Genomic DNA, 26,090 nt, shown 5'->3' with positions numbered 1-26,090 from the left:
TGGAGAAATGTCTATTTAGGTCTTCTGCCCCGTTTTTGATTGGGTTGTTTTTTTGATATTGAGCTACATGAGATGTTTATAAATTTTGGAGGTTAACCCTTTGTCAGTTGCTTCATTTGAAAATATTTTCTCCCATTCTGTGGGTTGTCTTTTCGTCTTGTTTATGGTTTCCTTTGCTGTGCAAAAGCTTTGAAGTTTCAATAGGTCCCATTTGTTTATTTTTGTTTTTATTTCTATTTCTCTAGGAGGTGGGTCAAAAAGGATCTTTCTGTGATTTATGTCATAGAGTGTTCTGCCTATGTTTTCCTCTAAGAGTTTGATAGTGTCTGGCCTTACATTTAGGTCTTTAATCTATTTTGAGTTTATTTTTGTGTATGGTGTTAGGGAGTGTTCTAATTGCATTCTTTTTTTTTTTTTTTTTTTTTTTTTTGCGGTACACGGGCCTCTCACTGTTGTGGCCTCTCCCGTTGCGGAGCACAGGCTCCGGACGCACAGGCTCAGCGGCCATGGCTCATGGGCCTAGCCGCTTCGTGGCATGTGGGATCTTCCCAGACCAGGGCACGAACCCATGTCCCCTGCATCAGCAGGCGGACTCTCAACCACTGCGCCACCAGGGAAGCCCCTAATTTCATTCTTTTACACGTAGCTGTCCAGTTTTCCCAGCACCATTTATTGAAGAGGCTGTCTTTTCTCCATTGTATATTTTTGCTTCCTTTATCAAAAATAAGGTGACCATAGGTGTGTGGGTTTATCCCTGGGCTTTCTATCCTGTTCCATTTATCTATGTTTCTGTTTTTGTGCCAGTACCATATTGTCTTGATTACTGTAGCTTTGTAGTATAGTCTGAAGTCAGGGAGTCTGATTGCTCCAGCTCCGTTTTTTTGCCTCAAGACTGCTTTGGGTATGCGGGGTCTTTTGTGTCTCCATACAAATTTTAAGATTATTTGTTCTAGTTCTGTAAAAAATGCCCTTGGTAATTTGATAGGGATTTCTTTGAATCTGTAGATTGCTTTGGGTAGTAGAGTCATTTTCACAATGTTGATTCTTCCATACCAAGAACATGATATATCTTTCCATCTGTTGGTATCATCTTTAATTTCTTTCATCAGTGTCTTATAGTTTTCTGCATACAGGTCTTCTGTCTCTCTAGGTAGGTTTATTCCTAGGTATTTTATTCTTTTTGTTGCAGTGGTAAATGGGAGTGTTTCCTTAATTTCTCTTCAGATTTTTCATCATTAGTGTATAGGAATGCAAGAGATTTCTGTGCATTAATTTTGTGTCCTGCTACTTTACCACATTCATTGATTAGCTCTAGTAGTTTTCTGGTAGCATCTTTAGGATTCTCTATGTATAGTATCATGTCATCTGCAAACAGTGACAGCTTTACTTCTTCTTTTTTGATTTGGATTCCTTTTATTTCTTTTTCTTCTCTGATTGCTGTGGCTAAAAGTTGCAAAACTAAGTTGAACAATAGTGGTGAGAGTGGACAACCTTGTCTTGTTCCTGATCTTAGAGGAAATGGTTTCAGTTTTTCACCATTGAGAATGATGTTGGCTGTGGGTTTGTCATATATGGCCTTTATTATGTTGAGGTAACTTCCCTCTGTGTCTACTTTTTGGAGGGTTTTCATCATAAATGGGTGCTGAATTTTGCTGAAAGGTTTTTCTGCGTCTATTGAGTTGATCATATGGTTTTTATTTTTCAATTTGTTAATACGGTGTATCACACTGATTGATCTGTGTGTATTGAAGAATCCTTGCATTCCTGGGATAAACCCCACTTTATCATGGTGTATGATCCTTTTAATGTGCTGTTGGATTCTGTCTGCTAGTTTTTGTTGAGGATTTTTGCATCTATGTTCATCAGTGATACTGGCGTGTAGTTTTCTTTCTTAGTGACATCTTTGTCTGGTTTTGGTATCAGGGTGATGGTGGCCTCGTCGAATGAGTTTGGGAGTGTTCCTCCCTCTGCTATATATTTTGGAAGAGTTTGAGAAGGATAGGTGTTAGCGCTTCTCTAAATGTTTGATAGAATTCACCTGTAAAGCCATCTGGTTCTGGGCTTTGTTGGAAGATTTTTAATCACAGTCTGAATTTCAGTGCTTGTGATTGGTCTGTTTATATTTTCTATTTCTTCACTGTTCATTCTTGGAAGGTTGTGCTTTTCTATGAATTTGTCCATTTCTTCCAAGTTGTCCATTTTATTGGCATAGAGTTGCTTGTAGTAATCTCTCATGATCCTTGGTATTTCTGCAGTGTCAGTTGTTACTTCTCCTTTTTCATTTCTAATTCTGTTGATTTGAGTCTTCTCCCTTTTTTTCTTGATGAGTCTGGCTAATGTTTTTTCCATTTTGTTTATCTTCTCAAAGAACCAGCTTTTAGTTTTATTGATCTTTGCTATCGTTTCCTTCATTTCTTTTTCATTTATTTCTGATCTGATCTTTATGATTTCTTTCTTTCTGCTAACTTTGGGGTTTTTTGGTTCTTCTTTCTCTAATTGCTTTAGGTGTAGGGTTAGGTTGTTTATTTGAGATGTTTCTTGTTTCTTGAGGTAGGATTGTATTGCTATAAACTTCCCTCTTAGAACTGCTTTTGCTGTATCCCATAGGTTTTGGGTCATCATGGTTTCATTGTCATTTGTTTCTAGGTATTTTTTGATTTCCTCTTTGATTTCTTCAGTGATCTCTTGGTTATTAAGTAGTGTATTGTTTAGTCTCCATGTGGTTTTTTTTTTTTTTTTTTACAGATTTTTTCCTGTAATTGATATCTAGTCTCATAGCATTGTGGTTGGAAAGGATACTTGATACGAGTTCAGTTTTCTTAAATTTACCAAGGCGTGATTTGTGACCCAAGATATGATCTATCCTGGAGAATGTTCCATGAGCACTTGAGAATAAAGTGTATTCTGTTGTTTTTGATGGAATGTCCTATAAATATCGATTAAGTCCACCTTGTTTAATGTATCATTTAAAGCTTGTGTTTCCTTATTTATTTTCATTTTGGATGATCTATCCATTGGTGAAAGTGTGGTGTTAAAGTCCCCTACTATGATTGTGTTACTGTCGATTTCCCCTTTTATGGCTGTTAGCATTTGCCTTATGTACTGAGGTGCTCCTATGTTGGGCGCATAAAGATTTAGAATTGTTATATCTTCTTCTTGGATTGATCCCTTGATCATTATGTAGTGTCCTTCTTTGTCTCTTCTAATAGTCTTTATTTTAAACTCTATTTTGTGTGATATGAGAATTGCTACTTCAGCTTTCTTTTGATTTCCATTTGCATGGAATATCTTTTTCCATCCCCTCACTTTAGTCTGAATGTGTCCCTAGGTCTGAAGTGGGTCTCTTGTGGACAGCATATATACGGGTCTTGTTTTTGTATCCATTCAGCCAGTCTATTTCTTTTGGTGGGAGCATTTACTCTGTTTACATTTAAGGTAAGTATAAATATCTATGTTCCTATTACCATTTTCTTAATTGTTTTGGGTTTATTATTGTAGATATTTTCCTACTCTTGTGTTTCCTGCCTAGAGAAGTTCCTTTAGCATTTGTTGTAGAGCCGGTTTGGTGGTGCTGAATTCTCTTAGCTTTTGCTTATCTGTAAAGGTTTTCATTTCTCTGTTGAATCTGAATGAGATCCTTGCTGGGTAGAGTAATCTTGGATGTAGGTTTTTCCCTTTCATCACTTTAAATATGTCTTGCCACTCCCTTCTGGCTTGCAGAGTTTCTGCTGAAAGATCAGCTGTTAACCTTATGGGGATTCCCTTGTATGTTATTTGTTGTTTTTCCCTTGCTGCTTTAATATTTTTTCTGTGTATTTAATTTTTGATAGTTTGATTAATATGTGTCTTGGTGTGTGTCTCCTTGGATTTATCCTGTATGGGACTCTGCACTTCCTGGATATGAATGACTATTTCCTTTCCCGTATTAGGGAAGTTTTCAACTATAATCTCTTCAAATATTTTCTCAGTCCCCTTCTTTTTCTCTTCTTCTTCTGGGACCCCTATAATTCGAATGTTGGTACGTTTAATGTTGTCCCAGAGGTCTCTGAGACTGTCCTCAATTCTTTTCATTCTTTTTTCTTTATTCTGCTCTGCAGTAGATATTGCCACTATTTTATCTTCCAGGTCACTTATCTGTTCCTCTGCCTCAGTTATTCTGCTGTTGATCCCTTCTAGAGAATTGTAAATTTCATTTATTGTGTTGTTCATCATTGTTTGCTCTTTAGTTCTTCTATGTCCATGTTAAATGTTTCTTGTATTTTCTCCGTTCTGTTTCCAAGATTTTGGATCATCTTTACTATCAGTACTCTGAATTCTCTTTCAGGTAGACTGCCTATTTCCTCTTCATTTGTTCATTCTGGTGGGTTGTTACCTTGTTCCTTCATCTGCTGTGTGTTTCTCTGTCTTTTCCTTTTGCTTAACTTACTGTGTTTGGGGTCCCCTTTTCGCAGGTTGCTGGTTCTGAGTTCCTGTTGTTTTTTGTGTCTGCCCCCGGTGGCTAAGATTGGTTCAGTGGGTTGTGTAGGCTTCCTGGTAGAGGGTACTGGTGCCTGTGTTCTGGTGGATGAGTCTGTATCTTGTCTTTCTGGTGAGCAGGACCATTTCCGGTGGTGTGTTTTGGGGTGTCTGTGACCTAATTATGATTTTAGGGTGCTAAAATCATTAGCTGTCTGCTAATGGGTGAGGCTGTGTTCCTGTCTTGCTAGTTGTTTGGCATAGGGTGTCCAGCACTGTAGCTTGCTGGTCGTTGAGTGGAGCTGGGTCTTATCGTTGAGATGGAGATCTCTGTAAGACCTTTCGCCATTTGATATTATGTGGGGCCGGGAGATCTCTAATGCACCAATGTCTCGAACTCAGCTCTCCCACCTCAGAGGCTCTGGCCTGACACCCGGCTGGAGAACCAAGACTCTTTCAGCCACCTGGAAAAAGAGAAAAAGGGAAAAAATATATACATACCGTTGTTCCCCAAGTCCACCGCCTCAATTTTGGGATGATTCGTTGTCTCTTCAGGTATTCCAGAGATGCGGGGTACATCAAGTTGATCATCGTGGTTTAATCCGCTGCTCCTGAGGCTGCTGGGTGAAATTTCCCTTTCTCTTCTTTGTTTGCACAGCTCCTGGGGTTCAGCTTTGGATTTGGCCCCGCCTCTGCATGTAGGTCACCCTCTGGCCTCTTTTCTGTGCTCAGACAGGACGGGGTTAAAGGAGCAGGTGCTTAGGGGGCTCTGGCTCACTCATGCTGGGGTGTGTGTGGGGGTGATGGAGCAGCACAGATTGCGGGGTGAGCCTGCAGCGGCAGAGACTAGAGGGACGTTGCAACAGTCTGAGGGGCGCCGTGTATTCTCCTGGGGACGTTGTCCATGTATCACGGGACCCTGGCAGTGGCGGGCTGCACAGGCTCCGGAGGGGAGGTGTAGATAGAGACCTGTGCTTGCACACAGGCTTCTGGTGGCTGCAGCAGCAGCCATAGCGTCTCATGCTCGTCTCTGGAGTCCGCGCTGATAGCTGCGGCTCGCGCCCTTCTCTGGAGCTCGTTTAGGTGGCCCTCTTAATTCCTTCTCCTCGCGCATCCCGAAACAATGGTCTCTCGCCTCTTAGGCAGGTCCAGAGTTTTTCCCAGACTCCCTCCCGGCTAGCTGTGGCGCACTAGCCCCCTTCATTCTGTGTTCTCGCAGCCAACCCCAGTCCTCTCCCTGGGATCTGACCTCCAAAGCCAGAGCCTGAGCTCCCAGCACCCACCTACCCCGGTGGGTGAGCACACAAGCCTCTCAGGCTGGTGAGTGCTGGTCGGCACCGGTCCTCTGTGCGGGCATCTTTCTGCTTTGCCCTGCACACCCCTGTTGCTGCGCTCTTCTCCGTGGCTCTGAATCTTCCCCCCTCCGCCACCCGCAGTCTCCGCCTGCGAAGGGGGTTCCTAGTGTGTGGAAATCTTTCCTCCTTCATGGATCCCTCCCATTGGTGCAGGTCCCATCCCTATTCTTTTGTCTCTGTTTTTTCTTTTTTCTTTTGCCCTACCTATGTATGTGGGGAGCTTCTTGCCTTTTGGGAAGTCTGAGGTCTTCTGCCAACATTCAGTTGGTGTTCTGTAGGGGTTGTTGCACAGGTAGATGTATTTCTGATGTATTTTTCAGGAGGAAGGTGATCTCCACGTCTTACTCTTCCGCCATCTTGAAGGTCTCCCCTCATAATATGTTTTTAAGCCTCCATAGTGCATACTTTCCAAAGAATGGAGTCACACTGATTTCAGGTCTGAACACAAGTCATCAGGAACAACAAAACTGTAAGATAAAAGATATTTCCTTTGTGCCTGGCATTCTCCATCTCTTGTTGTTTTCATGTTTCCCTTGTCTTGAGCCTGAATATGGAGCAATTTTGCTTTATGTTTTTGGTGCTGAGCCCGTCACACCTGTGATGCTCTCTGAACAAAGGCCTACTCGCTCTGGGTACAGGAATTGGGCCTGGGCCTGGAGTAGATTGGTCTTGGAGACAAATAAACAGGGCACCTTGCATCCCCTTCCATTTTGCCTATCTTTAGGAAGAGGCCAAACGATCCCCTCCCTTTGCAAGTAGAGCAGAATGTACTTTCTTAAAACTATTAAAATATCACAGTTGGGTTCAATTATCTGCAGAAATAGACTCACATAAAGGGAAAGCTTACAAAGGGGAAATTTGTACCAAATAACAGGCTACTTTTTTGTTAAAAAAAATTTTTTTTTCAAGGCTCTCTGGTTTAAAGTCTGAGTGTCCAGGAGAGAGAAGAAAAAAAAAAAAATAAGGAAAGAATAAAAAGACACCAAAGTACTTAAAGATTCTTGAATGTGAATTAAAGTGTGAGTTATCATACGCTCATTACCAGCAATGCAGCCTACCAGGGGCTTCCCATCCTTGACCTTCTTCCTCACCTTCTACTCCCCCACCCTCAGAGGATGGTCAGGCAAGGAAAGTGGGCCTCAAGAACCTTAGCTTTTCTCAGTTCCTAGCTCTGCCTACCTGCCATCCAGCTGAACTAGATGGCCTAAGGTCTCACAAAGCTGACTTAGTCCCATCTCTTGGTCTTGGTGTAAACTCTTTCTCCCATCTGCAGGTCTGTATTACAGATTATAGCCTTGTAATAAATGACCACAAACTGAGTGGCATAGTGGCTTATCTCAGTGTATGTAGGTCAGAAGTCCAGGTACTGGTTAACTGGATCTTTTGCTGAGGGTCTCAGGCTGAAATCAGGATGTCATCCAGTTGTATTTTTTCTGGAGCCCCTGGGGAAGAATCTGCTTCCAAGATCATTCAGGTTGTTGATCATATGTCTTCAGAATCAGTTCCTAGAAATCAGATTTCTGGGTCAACAGTTAAATTCAGTTGTAATTTTATTAGATGTTATTGAATTCTCTTCCATAGAGATTGTACCATTTTACATTTCCATCAGCAGTGTATGCAAGTAGATACCAAAATCTGTGATGCAGAAGTCCCTTGTAGAAAATGGCGTAGTATTTTCATATACCCTACACACACCCTCTTTTTTTTTTGTCATTTCTAGATTACTTAAAACACCTAATACAACATAGGTGCTATGTAAATAGCTGTAAATACATTGTAAATGCTACGTAAATAGTTGCTGGTGTGTGGCAAATTAAAGTTTGCTTTTGAGAACTTTTTGGAATTTTTTTTCCTGCGTATTTTCAACCCATGGTTGGTTGTGGAACCCACGGTTACAGAGAGCTGACTATATTAAGTTGCAGATTTTTTCCCAGTTTGTCATTTGTTTTTCTACTTTGCTTATACTATTTTCCATGCATTTAAAACTTTATAAACTTATTTTTATTTTTGCATAATCAGATTTATTAGTATTTTTGTTATTGCATCTGGATTTTTAAATCATATTTAGGAAAGTTATTCACTGCTCCCAGTTTATAAGGGAATTCACCTGTGTTTTCTCCTGATGCTTGTGTGGTTTCATTTTTAATGTTTAAATATGATTTGTTTGAAATTTATCCTGATATATAGGCATAAGGAATGGAATTAATTTTATTTTTTTCCATATGTTTGTTACTTTATCCCAACAACACTGATTAAAAAGTCTTTTCTTTCCCCACAGATTTGAGATGCTACCTTATTGTGTACTAAATTTCTGTATGCAGTTGGGTCTATCTTTGAATTTTCTTTCCTTTTCCGTAGCTAATTTTGGCTATTCGTGTGCCAGTTATGAAACTGTTTTAATTATATAGACTTTACAATATATTTTATTTTGTTATCTAATAGGTCATTCTAGTTTTATTTCTGTGCTTTCCTGTGTGTGTGTGTGTGTGTGATGAACCCCAGAAGAGAGCCAAACACTGACTCCTGAGAAATTTCAACTCCTAAATGTAGATAGAAGAGGGTAAGCTGGCAAAGGAATCTGGGGAAGGAGAGGCTCTACAGTAGGAGGTAACCAGAGATGTGCAGTCTCAAGGAAGTCAGGGCGAGTACTTTAGGACTGAGATACTGATCTCTTGTGTCAGGTGCTGCCACAAAATCTCATAAGATGAGGAGTAAGAAGCATCGGTGGTTGTCACTGGGTGGGAGTAGAGTGAGTGAGCTATGGAGTGAACGGGAGGATTAGGAGATACATTTAAGTGTAGACAACCCTTGAAAAGTTTCTCAGTATAAGAGAAAGGAAAGGAAATGAGAAAAGGTCATACCCGGAACGGGTATAGGGAAATTTTTCTTTTGTCTTTTTAACAAATTGAGGTGAAATTCACATAATTTAAAGTTAACCATTTTAAGCTGAGCAATTCAGTGGCCTTTAATACATTCACAGTCACCAACTCTATCCAGTTCCAAAACGTTTTCATCACTCCGAAGGGAAAGGAGTTGCTCCCCATTACCCACACCCCACACCCCACACCCCAGCCTTTGGCAACCATCAAACTCCTTTCTTTTTTTTATGGATTAACCTATTCTGGATATTTTATATAAATGGAATCATACAATATGTGACTTTTTGTGTCTGGCTTCTTTCACTTAGCATAATGTTTTCAAAGTTCATTAGTGTTGGAGAAATTGGAGACTGTATACATGCTGATGGAAAGACTGCAGTACACAGGGACAGGCGGAAGATTCAGGAGAGAGGGTGGATAAGAGGAAGGTTCTTGAAAAGAGATACTCTATCCATTTGTAAGGGGGAAGTTGGGGAGACCCCATCTGATAACTTCTGTATGCTCCATGATGTAGAAGGCCAGGCCTCCACTAAGAACGGGGAATCAGAGGTTGCAGGGAGGGTGGATGATCTGAATAAATGATTGAGTAGAGGGGTATAGTGTGCTAACTAGAGAAACGTGGTTATGATTGGTGGGTGGTACTAGACACTTTGTCCACTATTTATTTCAGTTCACAAAAGGTCTTTTGAGGAAGTTCCCCAAATGTTGCATCATCACAGAGCGACTGTTTACTTGTTTCTGCTTCTTTCTTCCAAGACAGTGCTATAGCCATACCAGAGCTTGGGGTCCTGCCATAAATAGGGCCCACAAGGTTTTACAGCTTCACTAGTATAAAAAGTTTTTCGTTGGGTTGTCCTGAAGCAGACACTGAGATTGATGATGGGGTGCAGTCTGTTTATAAGGGATCAACATGTGTGAAAGGAAGGGGAAGGAAGGTAGGATTGGACAGAGAATGAAGTCAAACTGTGATGCAAACTCAATGAAGCCATGGCCATCCCAGCAAGGAGTTCTGGAGTGAGTATTGTTTTTCAGATTGCCTTACATTAGGCCACAATGGTTAGGTTTTTATACCCATTCCTGGCTCAGTCCCCTGAATTCAGGCTGCCCCTGAATATCATGACCTTGACCAAAGTAGCTCTCTGCAGGCGAGACAAACCCTGAAGGAGCTGACACTATAGGTTGCCTGCTGACCTATGCAAGTCTTTCCTTGAAAGGGGGATCTGAGCATATCTGCCACAGTATAGCTGGGAACCATGCTGGAACAGCTTGGAGTTGAGGCATATGGGAAGCAGACTTCTTTAGATCGACTCTTCCCATCATTGCCCCAGGAAATGTTCTTAGAAACTAAGTTGATGGACAGGAGCTGGGTGGGCAGGTAGAGTTGGCACCAGAAATTACACTCTGCTTCTCAGAGTGTAGAGAAGCAGGTAGAATGAGTTGAGCCGTGGCATTTGAGGACTTGGGCACGAGTTCCCATGGGGAGCAAAATCTCGCTTATTAGAAGGGCTTTATTCTCAGCCAATCAACTAACCAGGAGTGGTTTGGATTTTGAAAATGTTTCATGATGTTTTTGACTTCACTATTCTTTGTCAGAAAAATCACAAAATGGAAAGGGCACCTAGTCAGCAGTCAGCAAATGTTTGCTAAACGAGTGAATGAAAGAACCATTGTGGGCTGAGCAGCGGCAGGAAGCAGGGGTCAGAATTCTGTGTCATCTTTTTAGAGGAATCTGTGCTCCAGAGGTAGCAGCTTGACAGGCTTAATAATAGCTCAACATGGAAAGAGAGGGTGAGGGATAGAGTTTGGAACAGAGGCACAGTGGTTCAGGGAGGGGTAGGGAGATTCCCAGGTGATGGTAGACAGGGGGCAACTGCCTCAGCTGGCTTGTAGGAAGAGAGGGTGCATACCTGGAAGTGGACAGGTGGCTGGATACTTGCCACATGTAGTCATTTGGGAAATGAAGGGAGTGGACTTGTTATCTTTTCTCTGAGGAGGCTTTACCCACTTCCCATTGTTTGAGAATTACGTGGGCTTCTTCTGCTTCTAGTAGCTCCCTCCCATAGCCTCGCAGCCCCACCCACTCTATCACCTCCTCCCTCCAGAACTTATAACAATATGACTGACCCCCACTCTGGTCACTGATTGCCCCCAGTTCCCATAAGCTGTTGTTTTACCTCAGGGAGCCAGGCCTGTGACCCATCAGCCCCATCTTGGTTCTTAGAGTCTCTCAGTGTCCTTGTGGCCTCTCTCTTCTTGATGTAACATGGACCTCATGGCACCTCTCATTTCCAAGACACTAGTATTTGTTGTCAGCCCCCTTGATTCCCTCACCTTGTTGTCATATAGGGGAAAAGGTGGGACCATTGCAGGATGTTGGATTAGGAATGAAGAATTGCTATAGGGTGGAAGTTAGAGTCCTGGGGTCTGGGCTAGAATTGATGTCTAATTGCTAGCTCTAGGAGTGGAGTTGGAGCTGGAAGAGGGGGGAAGGAAGATAGCCTCTAAATGTAGTTTATTATTATTTTAATAACTCTCATTTATATTGAAGTTAAATTTGGCAAATTGCTTTTACATCTGTTACTGTACTGGGGTCCATTCTTACCTGTTTTCTGACTCCTTTTCTCCTTCCTACTTTTCAGATGTAGCCTTTTATCAAGGCTGTCAAAAGAAAAGTATTATTTCTTCTCTCTTCACTTTCTGCCTCAGGGATTTCTGGCTTCAGCTCTCACTGCCATGCCGATGACTCCCAAGCCTGTATTTCCAGCCTCAGCCTTACCTCCTGAACCCCCATCCCATATTTTCAGCTGCCTTATGTATATCCACCTGTCCCATTGGTGCTACACATTCTTTAAAACCAAGCTCATAATTTCCTCCAAAACCCATTCTTCTTCCGATTTAATTATGGCATCATTATTCTTCCAGTTACCTTACCTTGAAACTTTGGCATCTCTCTTCTTCCCTTCCCCCCAGCCCATTCTCATCAGTCACCTCGCTTTGCTGTGTCCCATCACTTGTTTCCCTTCCCACTGCTCCATCTTGTTCCCACCCCATGACTTCTTACTGAGCTGTGGCTCCTTGCCCAGTTTCCCCAACTCTAGGTGCATCTGCCTCCAGGCATATCCTATGCATAATTGGCTACTGCTTCAGTCTGTGTAACCCACTGTTCTTCTGTCTAAGCGATTGTAACATCAATTTTCCCTGAAGAAACTGAAATGCTTCCCCACTGCCTACAGAGTTAAGGTCCAACTTCTCAGCCTGGGTTGTGAGGCCCCATAACCTCTCTCTTTCTTCCTTACCTCCTATTATGATCCTATACATACCTCATTTTCTAGCCATGGAACTGCTTCTGTTTCCCTGAGTGTGTCCTAGACTTTCCTTCTTTGTTCATGTTACTTTTCATCCTGAAGCTTCTTTTCCACTTCCCAACATAATTTCTACCTGTTAAAATCATGTTGATTTATATATATTACAATGGAATACTGTGACACTGTTGAGAAATGAAGTAGATGTATATGTGCTGACATGGAATGATATTGAAGGTATACTGCTAGATGATTAAAAAGCATGTTGTATAACAATATATATTTATGATTCCATTCTTAAAAAAATTGTTGATAGTAAATGTATATGAATGTATAGAGAAAAGATTGGAAAACTAGACCCTTTAAATGATAATTCTTGAAGAAAAGTAATGATTATAGGGATTGTAGGATGATTATATATTCATGTAATGTTTGATTTTTAAAATAAAATGGTTGTATATTTCTATAGTAATCAGAAAACATAAAGCATGGAAAAAATGAGAAACAAGTTGTCCCCAGCCTTCAGGGTTCACCCAGATTTTCTCCCCCCTTGTTTTTCCCAGTGGCAGGTGCTTATACTTTCCACTCCTCCAGCTCCCACCCCCACCCCACAATCTCTCCCATGAAACTCACACTGAGCCTCATATTATAGTAATTTTTGGATTTGCCTTACCTCCCCACTTATTGCTCCTGAATCAGGAGTTGGTATCATTGGAATCTTGAACACCTGTAGGGTCTGGCTGGGTGCTCATGCTCAGTGGCTGCTCCATCTTTGTTGAGCTGGGCTGCCATGCCCCACACATATCTGGGTATTCTGGGGCTTTAGTGCTCCTATGCCTTGGGAGGGACTAAAGGCCCTACTTTTTCAATAGCAGGAGCTATATGCCTGATGGGGCTGATTGATTGACCTTTAATTTACTACCAGCTTCCTGACTAGGGTCCCAATGATTATGACTGATAAGGATTTGATTGGAAGTCTCATCTGTGTTCTTACTGATCCCTAGAGGAATCCATTTCTACGTAGCAACCTAGGCACTAACCTAGCATTAGATAAATTCAACTCAGCAATCCATCAAGACACAAAGTAATTGAAGTATAGATTAGTGCCTGCCACGAATGGCAGGAGGAAATCATGGAAGAATTTTAGGCTAAAGGGGCTGAGCTGTCCAGCCTCTAGGGAATCTTTTATTCTACCAGCTCACCAGTCTCTCTCTTGACCTTTAATGATATCTGCTTTGCAGATGCAGCCAGGCCCCAGATCAGCATAGATTCTGGTCTCTGCATCAACGGACTTATACCACATAGTGAGAGACTTTTCTGTTTGGCCTCATTTAGCTTTCTTGGGGGTAGGCAGCAGAGGTTGTTGACAGTTAGGATTTGGTTGTTCCTGAAATACTATCAGGCTCAGTGTGTCCTCAGCCTGGCTCAGAGACAGAGGGAGGCAGCGTCAGTGGTGGAAGAAGAAGTACTTTTGAAGTCCTTTTTCAGACAGATCTGGGTTGGAGACCTGGTTCTAACACCAGCCTGAAGGCTACTGTAGACAGGAAGCACTGTGGTTTGCAGAATCAAAATGCCTGGTAATTTGATGTTTGGTAAATATTTGTTGAGTTGGTCTAGTTGTATAACCAAAGTATTCTTGTCTGTAAAATGGGAATACCTACCCCATAGAATTGTTGTGAAAACGAAATAAGATATGTATAGAAGCTATTCTAATGCCTAGCATCAAGAGGTAATTGGTAACTAATTGGTAACTGCTAATTTCCTCTTTTCTGCCCCCCTTCCCTCTTATACCCTTAAAGGTTAGAAATCTTATGACTTACTATGTACACACTTAATAGGCTACAGTGAGAATGGCTTGAGCGTATCTTATTTTTAGCAGGTATGGCCTTTCTCCCCATCTAGGTTGTCTTCTGTGGTCCTTGTAGCCATCCACGTGGTCTGTGAAGGCTTTATTCACATCAGTGGCTCATGGCACAGCAGTATGGTGTAGTGGAGAGAGCCAGGGACTAGGGCAAGATACTTGAGCTCCTTGTCATCTGTTTTCTTATCTGCAAAAAAGTAATATTTGCCCTATCTAGAATTTATATTGCAGTTCAAATCTATTTTCTGAGAGGGAATTCCCCTACCCACATTGTTCCTGAAGGATGCTGTATCCTGTTTCATGCCTCCCTACCTGGTGCCTTGACTGTACTCACTTTACTTCTCTTGAATGTCTGTCTTAGGATAGGAATTTATCAAGTGAACTACCATTGACACCACATTGTGATAACAGTGATTAATGCTGTGCTCATAGTGTGGTAGTACAACTCTTTTATGAGGCTGCCTGCTAATTAAAAGGACTTCGAGTAGCTTTTAGTAAAAGATGTATGATTGCTTAAATATAAATTAGAATTAATTTAAACTCTTTGTGGGTGTGGGATTGGGGAAAACAAATATAATAACTACCTTGGCTACTTTGGTTACAGGATCTAAACATTAAATGTAATTCTGAATGTCCTGGCAGGCAAGAGAAAAAGGAAAATATGATGAATCACATAATTATCATCTAATAAAGTAGTCAAAAATTATAAAATAGGTTGTCTGCTGAAAGCTTTTCCCTGGTACTAGTAAGAACTGATCTAAAAGCATTTTTGTAATAGACATTAAATCATGTACTGGACAATGTCTTTAACAAGATTTTTTCAGAAAATGCAGAATTTTTTTTTCTATCTGTTCCTTATATAGAACCTGAACAAAACCTGACGGCATACAAGAAAGCAGGTTTCAGTGAATTTGTTTTGTAGGGGACAAGTCCAGTGAGCATTCTTCTGTTTTAACTAGGATACAATATAGAGTCCCCTTAGCAGAATGGAGAGAGCCTGTACTTTAGATTGCCTTTCTCAGATATCTGCTCTGTCAGGTTGGTTTTTGGCAGGGACTTGAATAGTGGTCAGATTAAGACTGAAAACTTTGGCCAGGACTTGGTACAATCTAACTGGTCATTGTTTCATCTTTCAAGACAGCGCTTTATCTGGAATGATCCATTTGTGTTCATACTCTGTGCATTGTGGCAATGTAAAAATGATTGGACACGTTGACTTTTTAATAAAAATCCTAATGAATTGTTTAATGGTTTTCATTAGGGTGTCCAATGGGTGGTAAAATCTGTATCCAGCAAGTTTTGTGTTTATGTATAGCTTTATTTGGAGAAAAGAACATCAACTCACAATCTATTGCCAAGTACAATAACATGCATCCACCCCCCTAACCCCCTTCCCCCATTGAAGATGGTAGCCTTCAGTTACATAAGAAATTCTTTTGTTTAAGATCAGAAGTAAATATGGGCCTAGGAGATTTGCTGAAAGATGTTAGTTGTGGCTATATGAAAGAAAGTAGAAATCCCAGGTTTTCCTATCTGTTCCCTTTGGTTTTTCTCTTCTTGGGACTTTGAAGTTGGCATGGAGAAGAAAAAAAGTGGAAATTGGAAAATGTTGGTATAGCCAGTGCACATTTGCTAATGGGTACAGTTCCTTCAGACCTCAGAAATGGAGGAAAACCACAGGCTGTATATGAATAAAGTGATTATGAAGTTATTTTCTTACTTCGTTGAACCTTTTGGTTTCAGTTAACATAAGATGCTATTCAGTAGAGTTTAATTTTCCATTTAGTTCTTTTTTGTCACCACCTGAACTAAAGAAGTCCAGTGCAGTTCATTATCCCTTTGCCCCTCCTTAGTAAGTTATTTTCCATCTCATCTCCTTTCATCTCTGAAAGGGTTATCTGAATTGTTTGGGAGGGCAGGGTATTCTGTACCTGTTTTCATCTATTATTTATGTTTGCATTCAATTATACTCAGCCTTCCTTTCAATTATGGAGATGACCCTTGAGCATTTTTATTTTAGGGAATAGGTATCTGTTATAACAGTTAGCTTGGAGAGAGGGGAATTACCCATAATTCTTGTCCTCAGAAGAGATGTAGTACTAATGGATCCCTGGCCTCCTTCCTCTCTGACTCTGGAGAGCCACTGCTCTTGTTTACTCCTTGGCTTAGGGTCTCCTGAAGTGGAACTGGCAAGAGATACTCAGTATTATAAACCAGATTTGAATCCCCTAGAGGGGCCTCTGCTGTAAGGCCCCAGGATTTCAGCTTATGTTTGGGCCATCATGCCTCTCAAAGCCCTTTTCCATCTGATGTTTGACTGGGCCCTCACAGTACTTCAGGGATGTGTCATCTGTGAAATGAGGATCTACTTTTGTGCTGTTGAATATGGTAGTCGCTAACCATTTGTGACTATTTAAATTTAAATTAATCAGAATTAAATAAAATTTAAAATTCAGTTCCTTGGTTTCATTAGTGACATTTCAATTGCTCAATAGCCATGTGTGACCAGGGGCTGCTGCAATGGACAGCATGGATTTAGAACATTTCTATCCTCACAGGAAGTTCAATTGAACAGTGCTAGTTTAGAAAGTAAATGGCTGATGCTAGTCTGCCTTAATTGACTGCTGATGTGGAAACATAACCTTTTCTGTATTATCTCTTAAATAGCTGCTTTATGGTTGTTGTTATTTTGCTGCTTTATTAATTTAAAATTCTCAAGTGGAAAGTGCTAGATAGTACTAGCTAAAGCCATTGGCAGCAACGTGGTGTTCTCTGCCTCTTGTTGCCTGGCATTTTATATGTGTGCCATGTGGTGGTGGTTCTCCATCCACTGGGAATGGTGACGAGTTGACATGCAGGTTGTGAGGCCAAGCTTCTCAGCAGAGAAGCTGTACCTGATCATGTGGGTGGCTTCTGCATGTTGGGACCTGCCTTCTTCTGCTGCTCTGACTCTCCCCAGCAGGGAGGCACGAAGAAAGTAGGTCTAGTGAAATTGGGAGGCTCAGGTGGGAAGATGCTTGGCTTTCAGGACCTATAGAGTGAAAATCAAGTCCAAAGGGTTCCACAAGAGTTAAGATGATTCCAGAAATGAAGATTTTTTTTTAAAATTTCCCAGATGCCTAAATGAGAGATTGGGAAGCATTTTTGTCAATTACAATTTTGTCTACTATAATTCTTAGTAATTTTTTTCAGGCAAGGTGAGGTTAGGCAAATATTAGAGACATAGGAGTGTATAGTAACCAAATATTGTTTGTTGTGTACCTAGAAAGGTGAATGTGAGATTTTTTCATGGAAAAATGTAGCCACATTGCATAAGTGACCCTGGAGGGACATCTTTACTGCCCTGGGCTCATACAAAATCTTTCCAAATCCCATATCTAGATATATGCGTCCTTGATCTGTGCTTTAGTTTGTCTGGGCAGCGTTAGAGGGAATGAGGACAGTGGCAGGCACACTCATATACACCACTCCTACCCTGCCATGCCCTCCTCCTAACGTGCACTTAATTGTATGATTTGTCCTAGGATGAGCTAAAGATTTGACCAAAAAGATGACTCTCTAACAATGGGATTTAATTAGTAGGATTTTGGGGAGTATTGGGATTTTAGTGTCTTTCTGATAGCCCTCAAATCCAGCTCATCAGTGACTGTTTTGGTGCCTCTGCATAGAACTGTGCCTCCTGCTCTACCCTTTCAGGTTTATTCAGAGAGTTGACTTTAGGGAAACTTTCCCATGATGTGTGGCAAGGCCTCAGTTTCTAGGCTCAGGAGGTATGGTAGTAGGTGTTAGGAAAAGCTAAGGGAGATTAAACAATAAATTCCCAGAGAGAATGAAAATGATTGTTAGATTGGAATTATATTATAGACAAGAGTTTGGGGAGATGGAGTTTTGTTGTAGGGTGCGACTCTGGCCTCCTTTTCCTGGATTTGGACCTGTTAGAATTTCATTAGGAAAACTGATGAGAACTCAGTGAAACACCACTCCACTTAATGGGTGGTCTCTCAGGTGGTCATTTGTCTTCTGAGCCTCAGGACCTCTCTGTAGATCAGCGGTCCCCAACCTTTTTGGCACCAGGGACTGGTTTCATGGAAGACAATTTTTCCACGGATGGTTGTTGGTGGGGGTGGGTGGGGGAGATGGTTCAGGTGGTAATACCAGCGATGGGGAGCAGCTGATGAAGCTTCGCTCACCTGCCACTCACCTCCTGCTGTGCGGCCCGGTTCCTAACAGGCCGTGGACTGGTACCGGTCCGTGGCCCGGGGGTTGGGGACCCCTGCTGTAGATCATAGAATGCCTCCTCCATTCCTCTGAGCCTGCAGTCTGTTGCTGTCCTTTCTAAGGATATGCTGCCATGCTGTGAACTATACAGAAATTCAAGTTAAAATAGTGTCCCTGGACACTGTGAGCTTGTCATTGAAAGTCATGGAGAACATTTAACTGATGCTTATGACAAGATATGTAAAGTATAAAAAATGTGAAATGAGGAAGTCTTGGGTATTGGATAATAGAAATTTGGGGGAAATTGAAATGTATGTCAAGTTTTATACTTTTTGTAGTTTTGAAGTTATTTATTTTGGAAATGAAGAAGGAATTACGCATTTTGCTTATAAAGGTATCATATATTTAGCACCATGAAATCCCAGAAAAATTGGGGGAAGATTTGTTTTTAGATTGTGGAGGAGGGTATGGTTAAAGAACCAGAATTAGTCCTGAGAAGGGAATAGCTTTTTGATGGCTTATTGGAGGCTCTTTTATTGCTCAATTTGGGTCACAGTGGTCTTTGAATAAGAGTGACCATTAGCCATACCAGTTGAAGGAAAATTGGTTTCTTTGTTACTGTGCTGCTGAAATAATGGAGTGGCTATAAATCTGACCTTTTTGACATCATGCCCTCAGTTTTTCAAATGTCCACCCACCTGTCACAGGCCCCAGGGATACTTAATTACTCTGCTAAATGGAGATGCTCTGAACTACCAGAGCCCAGAGATTGATTGCAGGATGGAGCAACGTACAAATGACTGTATCAGTATCAAGCTTTGTGTTTCCAAGGTCTGTATATTCAGCCATTTTAGTGGCTTTCCATGTGATGCATTTGACTTTTAGCATCCATTGCTAAAGTAATGGTAACATATTCTGTTATCCATTTGTTTATTTATGGTCTTGTTTTCTACCCTTGCAAAACTTGATATAGGTACACAGCTTCAGAAATGTACACATACCGGAGTAATAAGTAACTCTGATTTGGTTACAAGGCAATAATTTAAGTTGACAGGTTTAGCTGATAACATAAAACACAAGAGAGAAATAGGATCAGTTTATAATGTCAGCAGAACCCCTGAGAGTGAGTTGCTGCCTTGGGGCTGACTCTGGTACTGTTGTTTTGTCTAATATTATTATAAAGCAAAATAAACTGATGTCTGTGAAAATCTGGCTGACCAAGATTAAAAGAATAGGGCTGTAAATTAGCTGCTTCCTTTTTGTTACTTTTAAGCAACTTTCAGAAGGGACTAAATAACAGGACTTTTAGGGTCCTTGGAAAGACCTGGGTCCAGCTCCTCTGGAATGCTAAGAGAATGGATGGGCCTGCTTGTGGCAAGTCCTACTGGGAATCAAAACTTGCCAGTTCTGCACGCCTCACTATGTCTGTCCTGGGAAAATGGAACCTTAGAATAGAGGAGGTTGTGAAGTCCAGATGTCTGAAAGCTAGACCTTGTGGAAGGTCATTGTAGGTTCTGTCACTATGACTGCCATAGCCATGCAAAATGATGTGAAATATTTTACTGATCTGTAAAAACTGAAATCAGTTCAGCATAATAAGCATTGACACACGAAATCACCATCTCCCTCATGGAAAATAAATATTCCTGCTTTACCTTGACATTTATTCCCCATAAATGCACCAGCGTTTATGTAGCATTATCTTATAATCGTGTTTTATTCCCTGTGATGAGCTCTGTTATTGATGTCTGCAGAGCCAGGGAAGTGGTGGGGACTGCTTAGGGCATCTAGGAGTACTTGGTTTTTAGGGAACTTGTTTCCATTTTGTAGAGTTAGTAGGACTGGACATAAACTTAAGCACACATTATCGTTTCCTACCCTTCAGTGGCTGCCACAAACTCAGAAAAGTCCTTGGAGTGTAGCTTTTACTCCATAGAGCAGTTTGGACTGATGTCCTTGTTTTGAGATAGCTCGTGCTGTGGAGGAAAAATAAAGTTCCAGGCGATGGAAATTTTTAGGAAGTAGTGCTTCCATCCATCTGCCTCAAGGCAGAACCCTGTCTAGGTTGGTCTGCACACCCTTCTTTCAGCGGTTTCTGTGGATAATGCTATCAAACTCTGGTTGCTCATTTGTGCATTTCAGTCACTATGGGCATTTAGCATCATCCTTTTTTTTAAATTGAGATATAGTTAATTTACAGTGTTGTGTTTCTGGTGTACAGCAAAGTGATTCAGTTATGCATATATATATATTTTTTTCATATGCTTTTCCATTATAGTTTATTGCAAGATATTGAATATAGTTCCCTGTGCTATACAGTAGGACCTTTTTGTTTACCTATTTTATATATAGCAGTTTGTATCTGCTAATTCCAAACTCCTAATTTATCCCTCCACCCTGTTTCCCCTTTGGTAACCAAAACATCATCTTAGTTTGGAATTTTATAACAAAATTTCATGTCTTGGGTGGTATATAAACAATAGAAATTTATATCTCAGTTCTGGAGGTTGGGAAGTCCAAGATCAGGGCACCAATATATGACTCAGTGTCTGGCGAGAGCTCACTTCCAGTTCATAGATGGCTATCTTCTCACTCTGGCCTCACTTGGTGGAAGGGGCAAGGGAGCTCTCTGAGGTCTCTTATATGAGGGCACAAACCCCATTCATGACGCTCCACCCTCATGACCTAATCACCTCCCAAAGACCCCACCTCCAAATATCATCATACTGCGGATTAGTTTTCAACATATGAATTTTATGGGGGACACAGACGTTCAGTCCATAGCAAGCATTAAACATAACTCAGAGATGATTAGCTCTGGAGGCAAGAGGGGTTGAAGGGACACGAATTCCATTAAAAAAAAGCTCTTTAATCCTCTCCACGCCCACCTTGCCCACCACTACCTGTGTGGGTACCAATTTTCCTGAAGTGCCCATTCTCTTCCAGTCTTTGGTTTCCCTGCTTAAGCCTTGAGGGGCAGATTGGCTGGTTGGGTGAGGGCTCTGTTCAAGGCCATTTGGGAAAAAAGGCACTAAGGTTGAACCCAGCATCTTGTTGGTTTGTGTTTGAGCAAGGCCCGTGTTCTCAGCCTTCTGGACCACCTCTTTGTAAAGCCATACCCTAGGGAAATACCTGTCAGGTACTTTACTGCAAATATGCAATTTACATTTGATCGGTTGGACTCATGTCTACTTAGCAGGATGTGTTAGAATGTGTCTGAGTAGTGCATGTTGATTATGACTATATGGTACTCTTTTTTTTTTGGTTATCTCCCCTTCACCCCCTAAGTAATCTCATCTACTCCTATAACTTTACATGCCACATGTAACACTACTTATTGCTACATTTAAGAATCCTGCCCAGCTTTCCCTCCTGAACTCTTTAACCAATTGCCTACTTAACATCTCAGCTTGGATGCCTAATAAACATCTCTAATTTAACAGGTGTAAAACTGGACTCGTAATTTTCCCTCCCCAAAGAGTTATTCCTCCCACTTCTCTGTCTGAGCAACAACACCATTCTTTCAGTTGCTACAGCCAACACATTAGAGTCATTCTTGTCTTCTCGATTTCCTTTTTATTTTTTTAATTTTTGAATTTTATTTTACTTTTTTATACAGCAGGTTTTTATTAGTCATCAATTTAATACACATCAGTGTATGCATGTCAATGCCAATTGCCCAATTCATCACACACCCCCACCACCGCTTTCCCCCCCTTGCTGTCCATACCTTTGTTCTCTACATCTGTGTCTCAATTTCTGCTGTGTAAACCAGTTCATCTGTACCATTTATCTAGGTTCCATGATATGTGTTAATGTATGATATTTGTTTTTCTCTTTCTGACTTACTTCACTCTGTATGACAGTCTCTAGATCCATCCACGTCTCAACAAATGATCCAATTTCGTTCCTTTTTATGGCTGAGTAATATTCCATTGTATATATGTACCACAACTTCTTTATGCATTCATCTGTCGATGGGCATTTACGGTGCTTCCATGACCTGGCTACTGTAAATAGTGCTGCAGTGAACATTGGGGTGCATGTGTCTTTTTGAATTATGGTTTTCCCTGGGTATATGCCCAGTAGTGGGATTGCTGGATCATATGGTAATTCTATTTTTAGTTTTTTAAGGAACCTCCATACTGTTCTCCATAGTGGCTGTATCAATTTACATTCCCACCAACAGTGCAAGAGGGTTCCCTTTTCTCCACACCCTCTCTAGCATTTGTTGTTTGTAGATTTTCTGATGATGGCCATTCTAACTGGTGTGAGGTGATACCTCATTGTAGTTTTGATTTGCATTTCTCTAATAATTAGTGATATTGAGCAGCTTTTCATGTGCTTCTTGGCCATCTGTATGTCTTCTTTGGAGAAATGTCTATTTAGGTCTTCTGCCCATTTTTGGATTGGGTTGTTTGTTTTTTTAATATTGAGCTGCATGAGCTATTTATATATTTTGGAGATTAATCCTTTGTCCATTGATTCATTTGTAAGTATTTTCTCCCATTCTGAGGGTTGTCTTTTGGTCTTGTTTATGGTTTCCTTTGCTGTGCAAAAGCTTTGAAGTTTCATTAGGTCCCATTTGTTTTTAAATTTATTTATTTTATTTTGTTTTTATTTCCATTACTCTAGGAGGTGGATCAAAAAAGATCTTGCTGTGATTTATGTCATTTTATTTATGTCATTGTTATGTTATTTTTGTGTATGGTGTTAGGGAATGTTCTAATTTCATTCTTTTACATGTGGCTGTCCAGTTTTCCCAGCAACACTTATTGAAGAGACTGTCTTTTCTCCATTGTATATCCTTGCCTCCTTTGTCATAGATTAGTTGACCATAGGTGTGTGGGTTTATCCCTGGGCTTTCTATCTTGTTCCATTGATCTATATTTCTGTTTTTGTGCCAGTACTGTATTGTCTTGATTACTGTAGCTTTGTAGTATAGTCTGAAGTCAGGGAGCCTGATTCCTCCAGCTCCATTTTTCTTTCTCAAGACTGCTTTGGCTATTCGGGGTCTTCTTTGTTTCCATACAAATTGTGAAATGTTTTGTTCTAGTTCTGTGAAAAATGCCAGTGGTAGTTTGATAGGGATTGCCTTGACTCTGTAGATTGCTTTGGGTAGTAGAGTCATTTTCACAATGTTGATTCTTCCAATCCAAGAACATGATATATTTCTCCATCTATTTGTATCATCTTTAATTTCTTTCATCAGTGTCTTATAATTTTCTGCATACAGGTCTTTTGTCTCCTTAGGTAGGTTTATTCCTAGATATTTTATTCTTTTTGTTGCAATGGTAAATGGGAGTGTTTTCTTAATTTCACTTTCAGGTTTTTCATCATTAGTGTGTAGGAATGCAAGAGAGTTCTGTGTGTTAATTTTGTATCCTGCTACTTTACCAAATTCATTGATTAGTTCTAGTAGTTTTCTGGTAGCATCTTTAGGATACTCTATGTATAATATCATGTCATCTGCAAACAGTGACAGCTTTACTTCGTTTCCGATTTGGATTCCTTTTATTTCTTTTTCTTCTTTGATTGCTGTGGCTAACACTTCCGAAACTGTGTTGAATAGTGGTCGTGAGAGTGGCAACCTTGTCTTGTTCCTGATCTTATTGGAAATGGTTTCAGTTTTTCACCATTGAGGATGTTGTTGGCTATGGGTTTGTCATATATGGCCTTTATTATGTTGAGGAAAGTTCTCTCTCTGCCTACTTTCTGGAGGATTTTTATCATAAATGGGTGTTGATTTTGTCGAAAGCTTTTTCTGCACTTATTGAGATCATCATATGGTTTTTCTCCTTCAGTTTGTTAATATGGTGTATCACGTTGATTGATTTACGTATATTGAAGAAATCTTGCATTCCTGGGATAAACTGCACTTGATCATAGTGTATGATCCTTTTAATGTGCTGTTGGATTCTGTTTGCTAGTATTTTGTTGAGGATTTTTGCATCTATGTTCATTAGTGATATTGGCCTGTAGTTTTCTTTCTTTGTGACATCTTTGTTTGGTTTTGGTATCAGTGATGGTGGCCTTGTTGAATGAGTTTGGGAATTTTCCTCCCTTTGCTATATTTTGGAAGAGTTTCAGAAGGATAAGTGTTAGCTGTTCTCTAAATGTTTGATAGAATTCGCTTGTGAAGCCATCTGGTCCTGGGCTTTTGTTTGTTGGAAGATTTTTAATCAGTTTCAATTTCAGTGCTTGTGATTCGTCTCTTCATATTTTCTATTTCTTCCTGGTTCAGTCTTGGAAGGTTATACCTTTCTAATAGTTTGTCCATTTCTTCCAGGTTGTCCACTTTATTGGCATAGAATTGCTTTTAGTAGTCTCTTAGGATGGTTTGTATTTCTGTGGTGTCTGTTGTAACTTCTCCTTTTTCATTTCTAATTTTATTGATTTGAGTCCTCTACCTCTTTTTCTTGATGAGTCTGGCTAATGGGTTATCAATTTTGTTTATCTTCTCAAAGAACCAGCTTTTAGTTTTATTGATCTTTGCTATTGCTTTCTTTGTTTCTGTTTCATTTATTTCTGCTCTGGTCTTTATGATTTCTTTCCTTCTGCTAACTTTGTGTTTTGTTTGTTCTTCTTTCTCTAGTTCCTTTAGGTGTAATGTTAGATTGTTTATTTGAGATTTTTCTTGTTTCTTGAGGTAGGCTTGTATAGTTATAAACTTCTCTCTTAGAACTGCTTTTGCTGCATCCCATAGGTTTTGGGTTCTCGTGTTTTCACTGTCATTTGTCTTTAGGTATTTTTTGATTTCCTCTTTGATTTCTTCAGTGGTCTCTTGGTTATTTAGTAACATATTGTTTAGCCTCCATGTGTTTCTGTTTTTTTTTACATTTTTTTCCCTGTAATTCATTTGTAATCTCATAGCTTTGTAGTCAGAAAAGATACTTGTTATGATTTCAATTTTCTTAAATTTACGAAGGCTTGATTTGTGACCCAAGAGGTGATCTATCCTGGAGAATGTTCTGTGCGTACTTGAGAAGAAAGTGTAATCTGCTGTTTTTGGATGGAATGTCCTATAAATATCAGTTAAATCTATCTGGTCTGTTGTATCATTTAAAGCTTGTTTCCTTTTTTATTTTCATTTTGGATGATCTGTCCGTTGGTGTAAGTGAGGTGTTGAAGTCCCCCACTATTATTGTGTTACTGTTGATTTCCCGTTTTACAGCTGTTAGCAGTTGCCTTATGTATTGAGGTGCTCCTATGTTGGGTGCATATATAATTATAATTGTTATATCTTCTTCTTGGATTGATCCCTTGATTATTATGTAGTATCCTTCCTTGTCTCTTGTAACATTCTTTATTTTAAAGTCTATTTTATCTGATATGAGTATAGCTACTCCAGCTTTCTTTTGATTTCCATTTGCATGGAATATCTTTTTCCATCCCCTCACTTTCAGTCTGTATGTGTCCCTAGGTCTGAAGTGTGTCTTTTGTAGACAGCATATATATGGGTCTTGTTTTTGTATCCATTTAGCAAGCCTGTGTCTTTTGGTTGGAGCATTTAATCCATTCACGTTTAAGGTAATTATCGATATGTATGTTCCTATGACCATTTTCTTAATTGTTTTGGGTTTGTTTTTATAGGTCCTTTTCCTCTCTTGTGTTTCCCACTTAGAGAAGTTCCTTTGGCATTTGTTGTAGAGCTGGTTTGGTGGTGCTGAATTCTCTTACCTTTTGCTTGTCTGTAAAGCTTTTGATTTCTCCATGGAATGTGAATGAGATCCTTGCCAGGTAGAGTAATCTTGGTTGTGGGTTCTTCCCTTTCATGACTTTAAGTATATCATGCCACTCCCTTCTGGCTTTTAGAGTTTCTGCTGAGAAATCAGCTGTTAACCTTATGGGAGTTTCCTTTTATATTATTTGTCATTTTTCTCTTGCTGCTTTCAATAATTTTTCTTTGTCTTTAATTTTTACCAATTTGATTACTGTGTGTCTCGACGTGTTTCTCGTTGGGTTTATCCTGTATGGGACTCTCTGTGCTTCCTGGACTTGGGTGGCTATTTCCTTTCAC

The 26,090-nt window shown here is 40.3% G+C and overlaps 1 protein-coding gene across 5 annotated transcripts in view; it reads left to right on the top strand.

The window, feature by feature from the left end:
* SIL1 (SIL1 nucleotide exchange factor) overlaps positions 1-26,090 on the top strand; it is a 303,853-nt gene that overhangs the window by 164,857 nt on the left and 112,906 nt on the right. The gene's annotated exons all lie outside the window — the stretch shown is intronic.

Source organism: Mesoplodon densirostris, chromosome 3, assembly GCF_025265405.1.
Source record: "Mesoplodon densirostris isolate mMesDen1 chromosome 3, mMesDen1 primary haplotype, whole genome shotgun sequence".
Classification (NCBI taxonomy): Eukaryota; Metazoa; Chordata; class Mammalia; order Artiodactyla; family Ziphiidae; genus Mesoplodon; species Mesoplodon densirostris.
The sequence above is the reverse complement of the archived record's forward strand: the minus strand, read 5'-3'. Positions and strand labels throughout refer to the sequence as shown.